The sequence below is a fragment of the Mizuhopecten yessoensis genome, unplaced genomic scaffold, assembly GCF_002113885.1.
Source record: "Mizuhopecten yessoensis strain PY_sf001 unplaced genomic scaffold, ASM211388v2 scaffold7205, whole genome shotgun sequence".
In the NCBI taxonomy this organism is placed as follows: domain Eukaryota; kingdom Metazoa; phylum Mollusca; class Bivalvia; order Pectinida; family Pectinidae; genus Mizuhopecten; species Mizuhopecten yessoensis.
In genome coordinates, this window is record NW_018406933.1 from 39,440 (window position 1) to 53,701 (window position 14,262).

General features: G+C 35.2%; 1 protein-coding gene across 5 annotated transcripts in view; it reads right to left on the reverse strand.

The window, feature by feature from the left end:
• LOC110453247 (beta-1,3-galactosyltransferase brn-like) overlaps positions 1-14,262 on the reverse strand; it is a 63,556-nt gene that overhangs the window by 8,020 nt on the left and 41,274 nt on the right. For 3 of the 5 annotated variants that reach the window (XM_021502115.1, XM_021502116.1, XM_021502114.1), the window contains exon 2: positions 4,149-4,209. The exons of 1 other annotated variant lie outside the window; for it this stretch is intronic. The gene's annotated coding sequence lies outside the window, so the exon portion shown is untranslated. Of the gene's footprint in view, positions 1-4,148; positions 4,210-6,406; positions 6,426-14,262 lie in introns of those variants that run through there. One more of the 5 variants, XM_021502117.1, reaches the window with a different exon arrangement.

The following is a 14,262-nucleotide window of genomic DNA, read 5'->3' on the forward strand; positions in this document are numbered from 1 at the left end:
ACCACCACCACCACCACCACCACCACCAAGATAGGTCTCTGGATCCGCCACTATCAATCCCTAAGGAATTCCTGGTCTTTCAATGAATGGTATATTTGAATGTGCAATTTTGTATAAAGGAACAGCTCCTTAAGATTATAAAATTTTCCGGGAAATGCTTATCCTCTCACATGATAAGGAAATATTTTTGTGTTTTTCAATCATGAAATTACCATTTGTTACTTTCATTTTTTTTCCCCTTATTTTAAATGTGTCAACTAAGTTTATCCTTTCCACTGTATTGACTTCATCGTTACTCACTGATTGATTATCTCCCCTTTCTTACAGCATTTGTGGAAAATCTGAACGTGGATTCGAACTTGCACCGTTCATTTCAGCAAACTGCGTTACACACTAGGCTACACTACAGTATTACAGTCTGTTTTAACCCAAGAAACAGTTTTGAGAAACTTGAACAACCATGCTTTTCCTTATTTTGAGCACTTTACCGTCATACAATTTAGTTTTGCATATTACATCAAGGAATCAAAAAATGTATTCAACAGTTGGTCCTCGGATGGGAAAGTGATGAAAGTATTTTTTTTAAGTCTTGGAAACCCCATGACATTCATAGAGATAGTGAATATGGCTTTAATTACAGTATTGTATTAACAAATACCTAATATCTCAGCAGTTCAAAAATTCATATTCAATTGGTTTGATACCTTTTCCATGCACTATTAATACTAGAAATTATTTACTCATTATTTGTTCCCGTATTCATAAATGCCGACTTGGGGAAATATGGACAGTTTTCCGCTTATCTTGTATCTGATGGCTTAAAACGTGTAATGTAAATGAAATGTTAAGTATCAGTATTGATATATTTGACTGTAAACTCTTACTATTTAGTTATTATTTGTTATATCTGTATTGTACATCATGTATGACGTATCTTGTGTATAAGCATAAATGAATTTTGAATATTTACCTAAAATTTTATAAATAGACAATTAGGTGTTTATTTATTATCTTATTTCATCAATTTCATACCCCTCAAAATGTATTTAAACTTCTGAAATATATATCCAAAAAATACCTTACATATCACAAACACAGAAAAGCTACAAGTCAGACGGTAAGTTTCACACAGGTAAGTTACCTGTGGGGTAATTATGAAACAGACTATAACTGGTTTGCCATTGTCTTCCTATATCAACACTTTTCTTTGTTTTCTACAAAGCGGGCGAACTGAGAACACCCCGTTGTATCCAACGCATTCAATGTGTATAGCCACGGCGTTATCATATTATATTCCAGTAAATCTTCCCTTCACAAAAGAGCTGTCTAAGCTTCTTGTACCATCCCCTTTATATCCTTTAAGTATTAATGCGCCAACAGTCTATGCCGTCCAATCGATGCTTAATGTACTCTATAAATAAATAAATTATCGTTATGTAATCTTTATTCAGCAATAGACACAAATGCCTTTGTGCCATAAATGCATTGCGTACACAAGGATATATGCAGTGGTACAATGCATTAAATTTAGATAAATATATAATAAAGTAAAACAGGTGACTTTCCATACTTAAATGCAGGTTTCACGACATCAGGGCGGACGTTACTCCCGATTAAATAAATTATGGTTCCGTATCTCATTCGCTTTAAAAATGAAAGCGGCAATATTTGTCAATGTGCTCCTGCTCGTAGACGAGATTAAGTCAAGGAACCTTTATGTAACGTCGTGCACATTACAAACATAAGCTCTGTAGAGTTTTGTTACGACGCCGCTAAGGTAACAAGTGCTGTTGTCATGGTGGGGGAAAAATTACAGGGGAACAACTAATTACCCTATCATACATCACTAGTGCTCTTTTTCCGCCACAACAAGGGATCGAACCGAAATTCTTGGAAGAATGGAAGGTCTAAAGCTCACGCTTTATTGCACACAGTTGTAATGATTGTGCACGTTAGCGGTCACGGCTACTGCGGCACACTGCACTCGTTGTTGAATCCTTGTATTATGCATACTACAAAATGTATTTGTATTACTGCAATATATTGACAATAGAATAATGTTTAAACCAAGAACAACAATTGCAATCGAAGTCGATAGAGCAGTCCTTTGTCAGTGAGATGAATACAAGGATCGAACGACAAACATATTTTACAAATGTTAGGGTGGTTTTTTTTCTGAGAAAAGAGAATACTTCCTAGAATTACTGACTGTAATCGCGTGGATGACGATGACGCGCGATATTGAGTTGGTGTTTCTATTTCTGAAACAAGCCCCCAGATACTCAAAGAACCTTTACCAGTGGTTGGTGAACAATTAAAATTAATGACAATAAGAAACAAAGGCGTTCGAGGCAAAGATATTCAAACACGCCAATCTTATTCATCTCAACCATTCTTTAGCTGTGAAATAATATCTTCTTGTTTTTATTTTATTCATATTTTTAAATTTTCCATAACCAGTGGTTCACTTTAACCATTCTTAGAGCAACAGAAAATGAGGAAACTTAAGGTAGCCTTTTAAAGACTGCGCGCCTCCAAATTGTCATCCTCGATACTCCAGGGGTTACGCTCACTTACGCTCTCTGCACCCCTGGAATATGTCATAGCAAAATCGAAGGATCAGTGTGCGCCACCTTGTGGATGAGACAGGAAGAGTAGTTCGACTCTTTGATGTACATCAAAAGAATCTCGCGGTCGCGTAACGGTAAACAAATACTGGCTTTAAAGTCGGGCGTCTCTCCTTTGTAATATTCAAAAGACAGGTATCAGCCTAGTGATTGGTCAGTTCTTTTTACCTGAGACCAATCAAACAGGTATCTTCGTGCCTTCAATTTGGCTATCACATATTCGAGGGGTACAGAGAGCGTACGTGAGCGCGACACCTTGATATCGAGGATGCCAAACTGGCCTCCGAATGCCTATACATCTCTATTACTTAGTCATTATTACATCACTTTAATTGTGACGTCACAAAGCCCCATGTCAAAAGCAATACCTTGTTTACTTATGCCCCATTTCTTTTTACTGATAAAGACTAATAGAATCTTCCCCTACCTTGAGGGTGTGATAGGGAAATGTCCAACCCAAGGGGTGATGTTTTTTGTTTGTCTAACCCGAGGCTCTGCCGAGGGTTAGACAACCAAAAATATCACCCGAGGGTTTGAGATTTCTCTGTCTCACCCTCAAGGTAGGGGATGATTTTTTTTCTCCCATCCTATTATTTCAGTCACAACTCCACCGACAGTAGTGTAAACAAAAACACATGTTGGGTATGAATATCGTCATTCACTTTGGATGACGTCACAATATCATATCTTATATAACAGTGAAGGACTTTTATTTTAGTGAATATATGTTGTAATGTAACTTTTAAGTAGAAGTAGTTTAAGTAGTTATGAACAACTAAATAATAAATAAAGATATACGATATATACCTTTTTGTAACAATCTATGACACATTTGAAAGATACACAACAATACAAACGGTGATAGAAAAAGTAATCGGAATTATAAGATAAAGCCGTTAAAAGTAAGGGCGATAACTCTACAACAGAAAATCACATGTTTAATATTTTTAAGGATCCCTGTCCCCCTGCACTGTAGTTTATTGTCTGCTGGATAACCGAACAACTCGGCAGTGAACCGGACGTAAAACTACTCATCTAAACAATGAAACGAACATATTGTAGTTTTTCCGAGGACACTGTAGGATTTTTCCTATACACATCTGAAGTTCAGGGTTCGAACCCGTTTTAGCCCCACTCGTTTCTTTTTACACTCGGAACACTGTCGTTGATTATATTGGGTATTATTTCATTCATTACCTCATCGTTATCCTCTCTCATAAAAGTCCTGCAAGGTATGGTTTTCATTTCATAAATTATTTATTAAAGCTGTAAAAGGGGAAAAACAGTGTCCAACACTTCGTTACAGTTTTTGGAAGTGGTATGTGGGACCTTAAGGTCTGAATCACGATAATTATATTAAATGCAGTATATATCGATTTTAAAATAAAAGTGTTTTTTTTTCATTATTGATGAAATGATATGGTAATTTTTTAAATCATTTTTTGACAATTCGGCAAAGTCTTAAAAAGGATTTTTATATTATTTTTTAACATGTATACATAAATATTATATTATACATACCTTATTCATTGCATATATTCCATTCCATGTGATGATCCGTTTTATCTGAATAAATCCATTCCTAAAGCGAGATGAATAAACACATTAGTTATTTGACAATCTGGAAATACAGGTACAGTTATGTTAGCCGACGAGACGAGAGTTTCTTCGTGTCTCTTCGATATACAGTTTAAGACTTTCGAATCACGCCTGTTGAAACCTGTCGTTCTTCCACTATATTCAGATTAGGATTACTTATTTGAGCCCTTTTATATCAATCGAGCTACCGTCCACACACTCAAAGGACATGGTATTTAAGACGCAGGCGATAATGGTGTTTTAGAAACTGAAATAAATTCCTCGAACAATTACATATATATATATATATACCGGTATACGTTTGAATGGCAGCGAAAAGGTCACAGGATCATTTAAGTAATACAATCAATGTTGTTATGACCTCATGAATATGCAAAAAATAATTTTATAATAATAATAATACTAATAATAGTCTTTATTAGACTCGTCTCCCATATGGTCAAGCATATTAAAAAACGTACATTATATACAACCGGTATATTTTTTCTATTTATACATTGGGGCAAAGTAGTAGAGATAACAATGTGTTTTCGCGGAAAATGTAAAATGTTCGCTAGGGGTCCTAACAAGCATGACAACCAAACAAACAAGATATAGTTCCATTGTCAAACTTTAATTTGTAGAATTTATACAAGTCGTATATTATTATCATATACTTTAAATATCTTACTTTAGTTTGAAAAACAAGTCAATAATGTTAATTCATATTAGCATAACAAAACTACATCGAGGGCTGTTTTATGGCGGACGGCTGGCCACCGAAGTTGAAACACTAAATTTGACTTTATTTATTTAACAACAATTATGAAACAAGTTATTTCAACTTATATTAATCACTCTTGTTGGCCCGGATGTTAGCGCGTGGGGAGTCTTAGTGAGGGAGGAAACCGGAGTACCCGGTGAAAACCCACGTGATCGGGTAGGTGACCCCAACCTTTTCACGTCCGATCGGGGAATCGAACCCCGGCCGCCTCGGTGAAAGGCAAGTGCGCTATCCACTGCACCACCCGACCACCGATATATTTGATATACAACTCAATGTGTATTTGATAACATAATTTACCTGATTTTGATTTGACTAATACCCGATTGGGTAGTGAATTAAATTATAAGATGTCATCTAAAGATTATAAACAATTAAGATTAGGGGTTATATCACACGTGTAACAATTGTTAAAAAATCACTCCAAATCGTCTGATTGTATATTTAAGCAATGATGCCCTTTGCAATGTACATCTTCCTTCTCCTATAACATATTCATGTACTCATTAAAATAACGATACCTTTGTACTCTTTCAATGTCTATGTGTGTATATATGTTGATTAATTCTTATATGTAACTATTCTGTTTATGTAATCTTCATTTTGGAGGATATAAAGAGAAAAATAATAAAGCGCTTTAGAGTAATTTTACAAATTATATAGGGCGCTATATAAATGTTGTATATTATTACATGGCTTACGTTATTTATATCTTATTATATTTACACGGATTAAAATCTACAACGTAAAAACTTTAAACTATTTTGGAGTCAAGACAAAAATAGATTTTAATTCGGGATTTTAATGAACATATATGAATCATGCTATCGACAAAAGTACAATCACAAATCCTTTCGTGACTGGCTATTTAGTTGAGTGGTCAGTTGGTTATAGGCTATAGTGTGTGATTAATGGAGCGCTAAATAGCCAGTCACGAAGGGATTTGTGGTTGTACTTTTGTCGAAAGCATGGTTCCTATATGTTCCGAAGCCTATATACAACTTGATACACACAATTTTACCTTTTATCTTCTTAAAAAGTGTTGACGAACTTAGGAATATTATTGTTTCTTCTTTTGACAGAAATCCTTGGAATACTTGCTCCTGCGGTACTTGTTTCTGTTGTATGATGTATAAATATATACACTGACGGATTTGAGTTATTTAAGCGTAAATCTGTTTTAGTTCTAAATAACTTTATCATGAAAAATGAAGAGCTGTTTGCTATTTAACTCTTCATATAACGGTCTATTTAAGGGAATATGTCTCGAACTTTTTTTCCACCAAAGAGTACGACAAAGTAAGATGAAGGCCAAACCAAACTTGAAATACCTCACCACCAATGACATATTTTATCAATTAAGGACTATTAGTGAGGTGCATATACGGCTATATTAACCTGAAAAGGTTATATTTACCGGCTCAATATCACAAATCACCGCCCTCCATGCGATTACGATCCGACCTATGAGGGTGTAAACATACATGTTCGCTGTCATCTAATATTATGTTTGTTTTTTCGATGTGTTCGAAATGCAACATATCTTGCTGTGCCTTTTATAAAACNCAAACAACAACAGTACATTTCCATCGAGGTATCTGCCGCGCATTGTAAGGAGTGTTCATTTTATCTAGTTCGTTCCACACTCTATGCGTTACTGCCAATGAATGTAAGAAATGTGCTCATGTCATCACATTTCTTCCATCTCTACACAATAGCAACGATACACATAATATATCCCGTCATACGTGTCACACGTGTGCTTTACATTAAATGTTTCAATTATATCTGTGTTTCACGTGACCGCGTCCAATGACGTCTAGTTCAGGAGCTACATTTGCCCTCAAACCTGACTAGACAGTTTATCAAACAAACTAGAGTTTGCTCAGTATCTTGTTGTCTGACGTTTTGAAATGTATCATCTCCTAAATAAATTTATGACAAAATTACATTGACATTTATCTTTCAAAAAACAAAAACCTCCAAAACGTGTTTATTGTTTTTTTTCTCTTTATCTTATTTTATAATATGTGATTGTTTCATTTTTTTAACTGTTTTTTTTTTCTGTTTTGTATTTCATTATTTATAATTGTTTCATTTTGACTGTTTTTAACTGTGTTATATTTTGTAATATGTAATTGTTTCATTTTGACTGTTTTTTCTTCGTAATTCGTGTTTTATGTTTATTTGTTTCACTCTGTGTTCTGCTTTGTGATATGTAATTGTTTCAAGTTAACTGATTTTCTCTGTTTAATTTCGTGACTTGTATTTTTTTTTTTCACTCTGTGTTTTGTGTTGTGTTATGTAACTGTTTCATGTTAACTGTTTTGCTCTAGTGTTCTATTTCGTGACTTGTAATTGTTTGCTGTCATTTTTTTTTCATTCTGTGTTCTGTGATGTGTTGTGTAATTGTTTCCTGTTAACAGTTTTTTTCTTCTGTTTTGTGATTTTTTTTATATAATTGTTTCATGTTTACTGTTTTTCTCTGTGTTCTACTTTGTGATTTGTAATTGTTTTATTTTTGTAATTGATTGTGATGTGTAGGCATGCAAGTCTGTATAAGCTGGAGTAGATGTTTATATATTTGGTTATTATACGTTACCCGAAGTAATTAATCTAAATGTGTGTCTAAATACCACCATTCTAGAATCTATTGTCCTTTATATTGTCTATATGAAATGTTCTATTTAGCCTTTTCACTCTGACTTGTGTGTATGTGGTAACTATTGGAGAGGACTTATCTAGGCTTGCCTGTTGTCAAATCCATTTGCTTTCTGAACAATAAAATTTGCTGAAATCAAATTGATTCTTGTTATTGATTTTCTCTATTTTGTAGTTTCTTTATAGGTTATTATGTAATGTTAAACGTTTTTCTCCGTGTTCTATTTCATGACTTGTAGATATTGTATTTTAACTGTTTTTCTCCGTTTCATATTTTCTGATATGTAACTGTTGTATGTTAACTGTTTTTTCTCTATGTTTTATTTCGTGATATGACATTTTGAACGGTTTTCATTGTGTTTTTGTGGCAGGTTATTGTTCCGTGATTCTGCCCTGGTTAAAGAGAGGATTGTCTTGAAAAGTTGACAATTTTTTCTCTGCTTATATATCTATTTAAGACATGCACATCCAATGAACATTGACTTGTTTTGATCACTGCCCGAATTGAACCAAATTGGCGTTATTAAATATACATATTAGGAAGAGGGGAATTTGTCCTTTTGTATTCTTTTTTCAGAATGTCTTGCAGCTTAAAACTATAAACCGGGTGGAGATGTCAAATACCGATTTGGACATTTGATATAATTAAGCTTATAAAGAAAGATGCCCAAATCGAAGAAAAGTATATTTCATTTTTTCAATATTGACAAAATTAACGCTATTTTAGATTTAAAACATACAAAACGAAGACGTTTACTCTATATGGTGTTGTCCATATTTGTATACGCTCGGATTTTAAACTTTTAATTTTGTAAAACGTTTGATATCAAAATACGACCACTAAACGAAACTGTATTTTCGACAATGGAATGACCCTTATACGTTACCAAAACTATATCCTTATGATGTATACATTTGGATTAAACAAACAAACTTTTAATTAGAAAAAACGAGTTAATTAACTATATTAACAAGACTTTTGGAACGTCCCCTACTGCGACAGATAATTGGATGAACGGAATTAAATGTAATCTGATCAAGTAGAGACAGGACTCAAAGCTCTCATTGTTTACTCATTGAATAGTGTCTGATTTGTTTTTCAAGTGGTGAATCTTCTGCTGACATAGCTGATCTGATCGAGAAAGCATTGGACAGAGTAAAAAAGTAAAGTATAACGAGAAAAACAACATTCCGGCACGATATATCTAATGAAGCATATTGTCACATTATTTTTATTTGCATTGTTATAAATGGCAGTTACTAACCGATTTTATGCTAGTAAATGCTTAATAATTTGATTTTTTTCTATTTCCTCAAAGAAAGACTATCAATTATATACTATTTTAGGTTATATCCCCCTTCCTCCACAACCTACATTCAATTATAAGAAACAACTTTTTTTTGTGTTTGACTTATACGGTATATACACAAAAAAAAGAGCTGTTTAAAATTTGTATAATTCTGCGAAGCGGATTATGCATACAAGTGCACAACTAATTTTTGATATTCTCAGAAATCAGGAAGTTCAATTACTGCATAACCTATGTCAATATCATGATTTATGTCTACCCGATGATAAAGAGATATTTCGCCAAACCCAGATTTACAGATAGAAACAAAATGCATTCAATACAGACATGACCTAACATGAGTGTCTTGTAATCAAACGTATTATATATCATTGTAGCCTTAAGATTAACCCTTTTTTCGCCACTGTAGACCATACTTGGACTCGTCCATATAAATGCATGGCAGAGTCTACTAATGTAACACAGGGGTGAAATAGCAAAACAAAGGAGGATCTCGTTTCTGTTCACTGATATCCCGATAAACCCTTATGCTTTATCGTCCATTAGAATCGATTCAACGACAAAAATTTTGTATTGCATAAATACTTGTCAGAATCGTGAGAACATTTCAATAGCTTCACCCTTCCTAAATTCCCAGAACTATTTTGTAATTTGAAGTAAACATGTGTTTTTCTTGCTTTGTCCTCTTATCCGGGACAATTTCAGAACACGTGTCGCGTTTGTTATTACCAAAGCCGGTTCTATTATAAGAATATACTTCTAGAGTTTTCGTTTGTTATGCAAAAACAACTCACTTCATATTAGCTAGTGATAAACTACACTCATTGTAAATACACGTCTTTGTTCTAAAAAAAACCAGAAAGAATTTCAGCCTGCCCATGTTTTCGCTTATTCGATGATTAGTGGTCAGTGGAGTTTATTCATCAAAACGTAACTAACGCGACATTGATGTTTAATAACTTAATACTAACACAAAATGATTCTTTTACTGCATTGCCATTAGAGGGGGATATAGGGACGATTTGGTTTGTAGAGGCTGCGGGGTTATGATTGGTTGGGGTGGTTGAGCAATGTGCTTGGGCGTATCCAAAGGTGTCGTAATCGGGTGCAGTACTCCTTGATGAGAGATCATAGGGAATACTGTGAAACTTTGAGTAAGGATACTTCTAATTCGTCGGGCGGTCCACGGGGAGGTACGAACCACAGATGGAACGTTGACCGTCTGATTAGTGAGTAGATTTTTCATTTTGGAATTCTGGCCATGTTAGTTCGAGGGTTGGGAGGAAGGTTCCGTGTACAGATACATTTGTAACACCATGAGGGAAGTCAACAGCCCAGTAGATTGGACAGATAGGTACATTCAGTACTGTCACAGTTACACAATCTGAGGGTGAGGCAACATGGACAATGACCCGAGTGTGAGTGGTACGTCTGTGCATGACGGTAGCGACGATTACGATGACTATGATAACTGTAAGAGCGGAAAGAAAGAAAAAATCACGTGGTCCCACACAAGGAACTGTGAGATGATGTCAGCAACATTTGGAGCGGGTGTTGTAGACGGGAGAATGTAGTTAAAATTGGGCAACAGAGCAGAAGCGACTTTCCTAAACATAAGGACAGTTAGACAAATGCTTAAATTTGAACATGAACCAAATGGTTGCGAGAAAATTGATGGACGAAACAACTACACCGGAAATTGATTAAATATCCATGAGTGAAAAATCATCGGATTTTATTTTGACTTCGCCTGCTACTATAGAGTATGCTAGATAATTGAATACGATGGAATCATCTTTCGACATTTTAGCCAAGTTAAGATCTGTTTTTCGATCGTCCGCAACTAACGCATACATTTTGTGTTGGTACACTGTGAGAGACGGTAAAGTAATCTGTATTGGTTTGGGATAAAGCGACGTTGCCGTTATGTTGCCTAAAGCTGACGCATTGAAGAATTGTTGGAGCAGTGCCAAGTTAACAGGGGGACATTTTGTAATAAAAAAAATGTCAGAAGAAACAAGCAGATCTAGATTGAGTTTTGAATTGTAAGGCAAACTATATTCCTAAACTAAACCTTGAAGAAAACTACACGAGAACACCTCAATGTCAATACAATCATAATTCTAACTCAACATCGATACAACCAAAGTCAAAAGTGAACAAAGGAAGGATTTGTCTGGATACAGTTGTCAAAGTACGAGGAGAATGAGACCTGGGCCCGTTTTCATGAAACCATACTCATGCTCAAGCATGGATTCTGTGCTCAAACTAACTTTCTTGTAACTCACTTAAATCATGTCAAACGATCAAAAAGTCAAATGTAAAGATTGAAAACAGTTTTCGGGCTTTAGTCTCTTCAATCTTTTTCAAAACCATTGACAAAAATTCGATTTTTTATTAGTTTATAACGAAAACAAGAAATTCGGCTTGAGCACAAAATCCATGCTTGAGAATGAGAACGGTTTCATAAATACGGGCCCTGGATTCAGTCTTAGCATTGAGTCAGTGATCCTGAGAAATATATTGTTTTGGTACTAATAGCACAATTACAGGGAATTGATATCGTGCAATAATCACAACCTTGGAATTGCCTGGTTCCATTGGCACATTACAAGGTGATATTAGGAGTATTGTATACCAGTACTGATGATGATAGAACATCTAACATTTGTGAAGCAAGGCGATCTCTAGATTTTCATTCCCAAAGTGATTGTTTGGGAGAGATCGAGCCTTTTTATACTCAGCGCCATAGTGATGGTCAATTGTTTAACTGCTTGACCAATAAATGCAGAATTTCACATCATGTGATCCTGGTCACCAGTGGTCGGTTTGGTACGTTTGTTTTTGGTGATAAGCCCGGGATCAATATTAACTGACCATGTCACTATAACCGTTTTATGTAAGAACAAGTTGAACGTGACTGTTTACATATAAATGCATATATCAAAGTACAAAGCCCAAAAGTTCTTGACACCATGACCTTCGTGTTAGGCTGACTTTACAATTACGTATTTACTTCATTATGTACTTTCCGTAATCCTTGACAATCGTATTCCTAATGAGTGCCTTTTTAATCTTTCAATTAAGCCGAGACCTGGATTCTCAAACTGTTTGAATCCTACGACCATTGTCATTGGATTTTGTTTGATAATTCCATATACTGTATCGATAGCATGTTCGCTTAACTTGATTTACACAATAACTCAATATATAAACAATTTATATGATATATATAAATTCTTCATAAAATTGTTACCATACAATAAGCACAATAAAAATATAAAATCCATCGTGATAAATCGTCTCAAAGCGGTTCACTAATTATTATCCGTGGTTATAGGGTCTTTGCAACAAGCCAATATCTTTCGCAACTCCCTGGGAAGCATACAGCCGGTGCTGCCATTTCGGTGCTCACAGCTAGCATTCAACAGTTATATAACTACTACCCAACCATGTTCTCATTTCCAGCTGAGTAGACTGGAACAAGCGGAGTAAAGTATATTGTTCAAAGATACAACGCAGTGCTGTGCCGTGACTCGAACCCGCAATCCTTCGGTCACGAGCGTCCTATCACTAGACTACCGTGCCTCTACATATGGTATATCAGAAAGGTAGCACCGTAAACTCGGTATCAGATCCGCGCTATCGCAGGGAGGCAAGTACACCAATACACCAGTATACTGCAGCCGCCACACATACACAAATACACATATACACACATGCACGCATGAATTGCACACATGGAGGCACGACATTAAATAACCATTGATGTTATTAAGTTGTGAAACAAAAATATAAACAAACAAAATCCTGTCGATATGTACCACTTGGCACTATACAATAGAATCAAAGCTTTCGTAGCATTGAGAGTATTTTGTTTACTCACGTGCTCACCTTTGACCCTTCGGCTTTAATCGACATGGTCATTATCCTGTGTTTTGACCTTTCAATTTACAGTTGAAATAATAGGTGATTTGACATATGAGAACGTTTCATGTCAAAGGTCAGTTGAAAGCAAATGGAGTGACCTCAGGATTATCATTTGTTTTACGGAAGTGAAATGAGTTTGATGGTAGACAGAGTAAATATGTAAAGATGACGTGTTATTTACCTAACCACTGCGATCCCCGTTGACATGTGTCCGTCGGACAAGTGTTTACCAAGACAAGCTCATTGACATACGGAACTTCTCAAGAAGTTTTACGATAGTTTGAGTACGTGACTATCACAACAAGAGCGGTACGTACCAGTGTATGCTCAATATATGTATACACATGATTAGCACGGTAGTACCTTAAAGATCCTGGTACAACTACCAAAACGTTGACGACATATTGGAAACCGTTTATTTCTGCAGCTTTTATAAATTCTATCTGATAAAACAAATCAACGGGTGGTCGGGTGGCAAGGTGGATGACACTCTCGCTCCTCAAAAATGATCAAAGCAAGCTGTAAAAGTTTAAATAACTTGTTTCATTATTATTAAAAATAGATAAAATTATATTTCATGAAAACCATACTTTTCGGAAATTTTATGGTTAAAAATAAATGAAATAATTTTGTTATACTATTGCTTTAACCGACTGAGCGACCTAGTCAACGGAAGCGTCCTGGGGCCAGCTTTCCTACAGTAATATTCAACGGAATTAAGAGGGGATGTAAATATAGGATCTTACACGAATTGCTATTTCATATGAGATTTATGAAACTAGTCTAAGAATTTTTCAATTTAACGAGCCTCTGGCGAGCTAAAATGAAAAATTTGTAACGAGTTTCACAAATTTCATATGAAATGAAAACGAGTGTAAGATCCTTTTTATAATATAATCAAAATTTGTGGCATTTTTTCGTGTAAAACGACAATTCTCATGCAATCTTGAAATGTAAAAAGACGCCATTTTGACTCAAGTGCGTAAGTTTGTGACGTCATGTACTTGTCCTAGGCGTGACGTCACATTTGAAACAATTGAAACCCACAACCAATCACTGGGCTGATAGGTCATATTACATGGGTTAATACGCAAAAATATGACATGGGTATATTCACTGGATATCACCGTAGCTTACTTCATTTAAAACCTTTCTTTTCTTACATACATGTAAGAAAAGCTTACGCGTACGTTAATTCTGAAAACGTCACCATTGCATCATCACTTTATGCAGCGATACCAGGATCGCGTCCTAAATAGTGTACATGTAGCACATTTAATTGACCCTCAATGATGGCATGGTAGGTCGGAAAACATGCTATTTTTACGATTGGAAAGTGTGTTTTTAATTTACGTCAACATCTGCCCAAGAA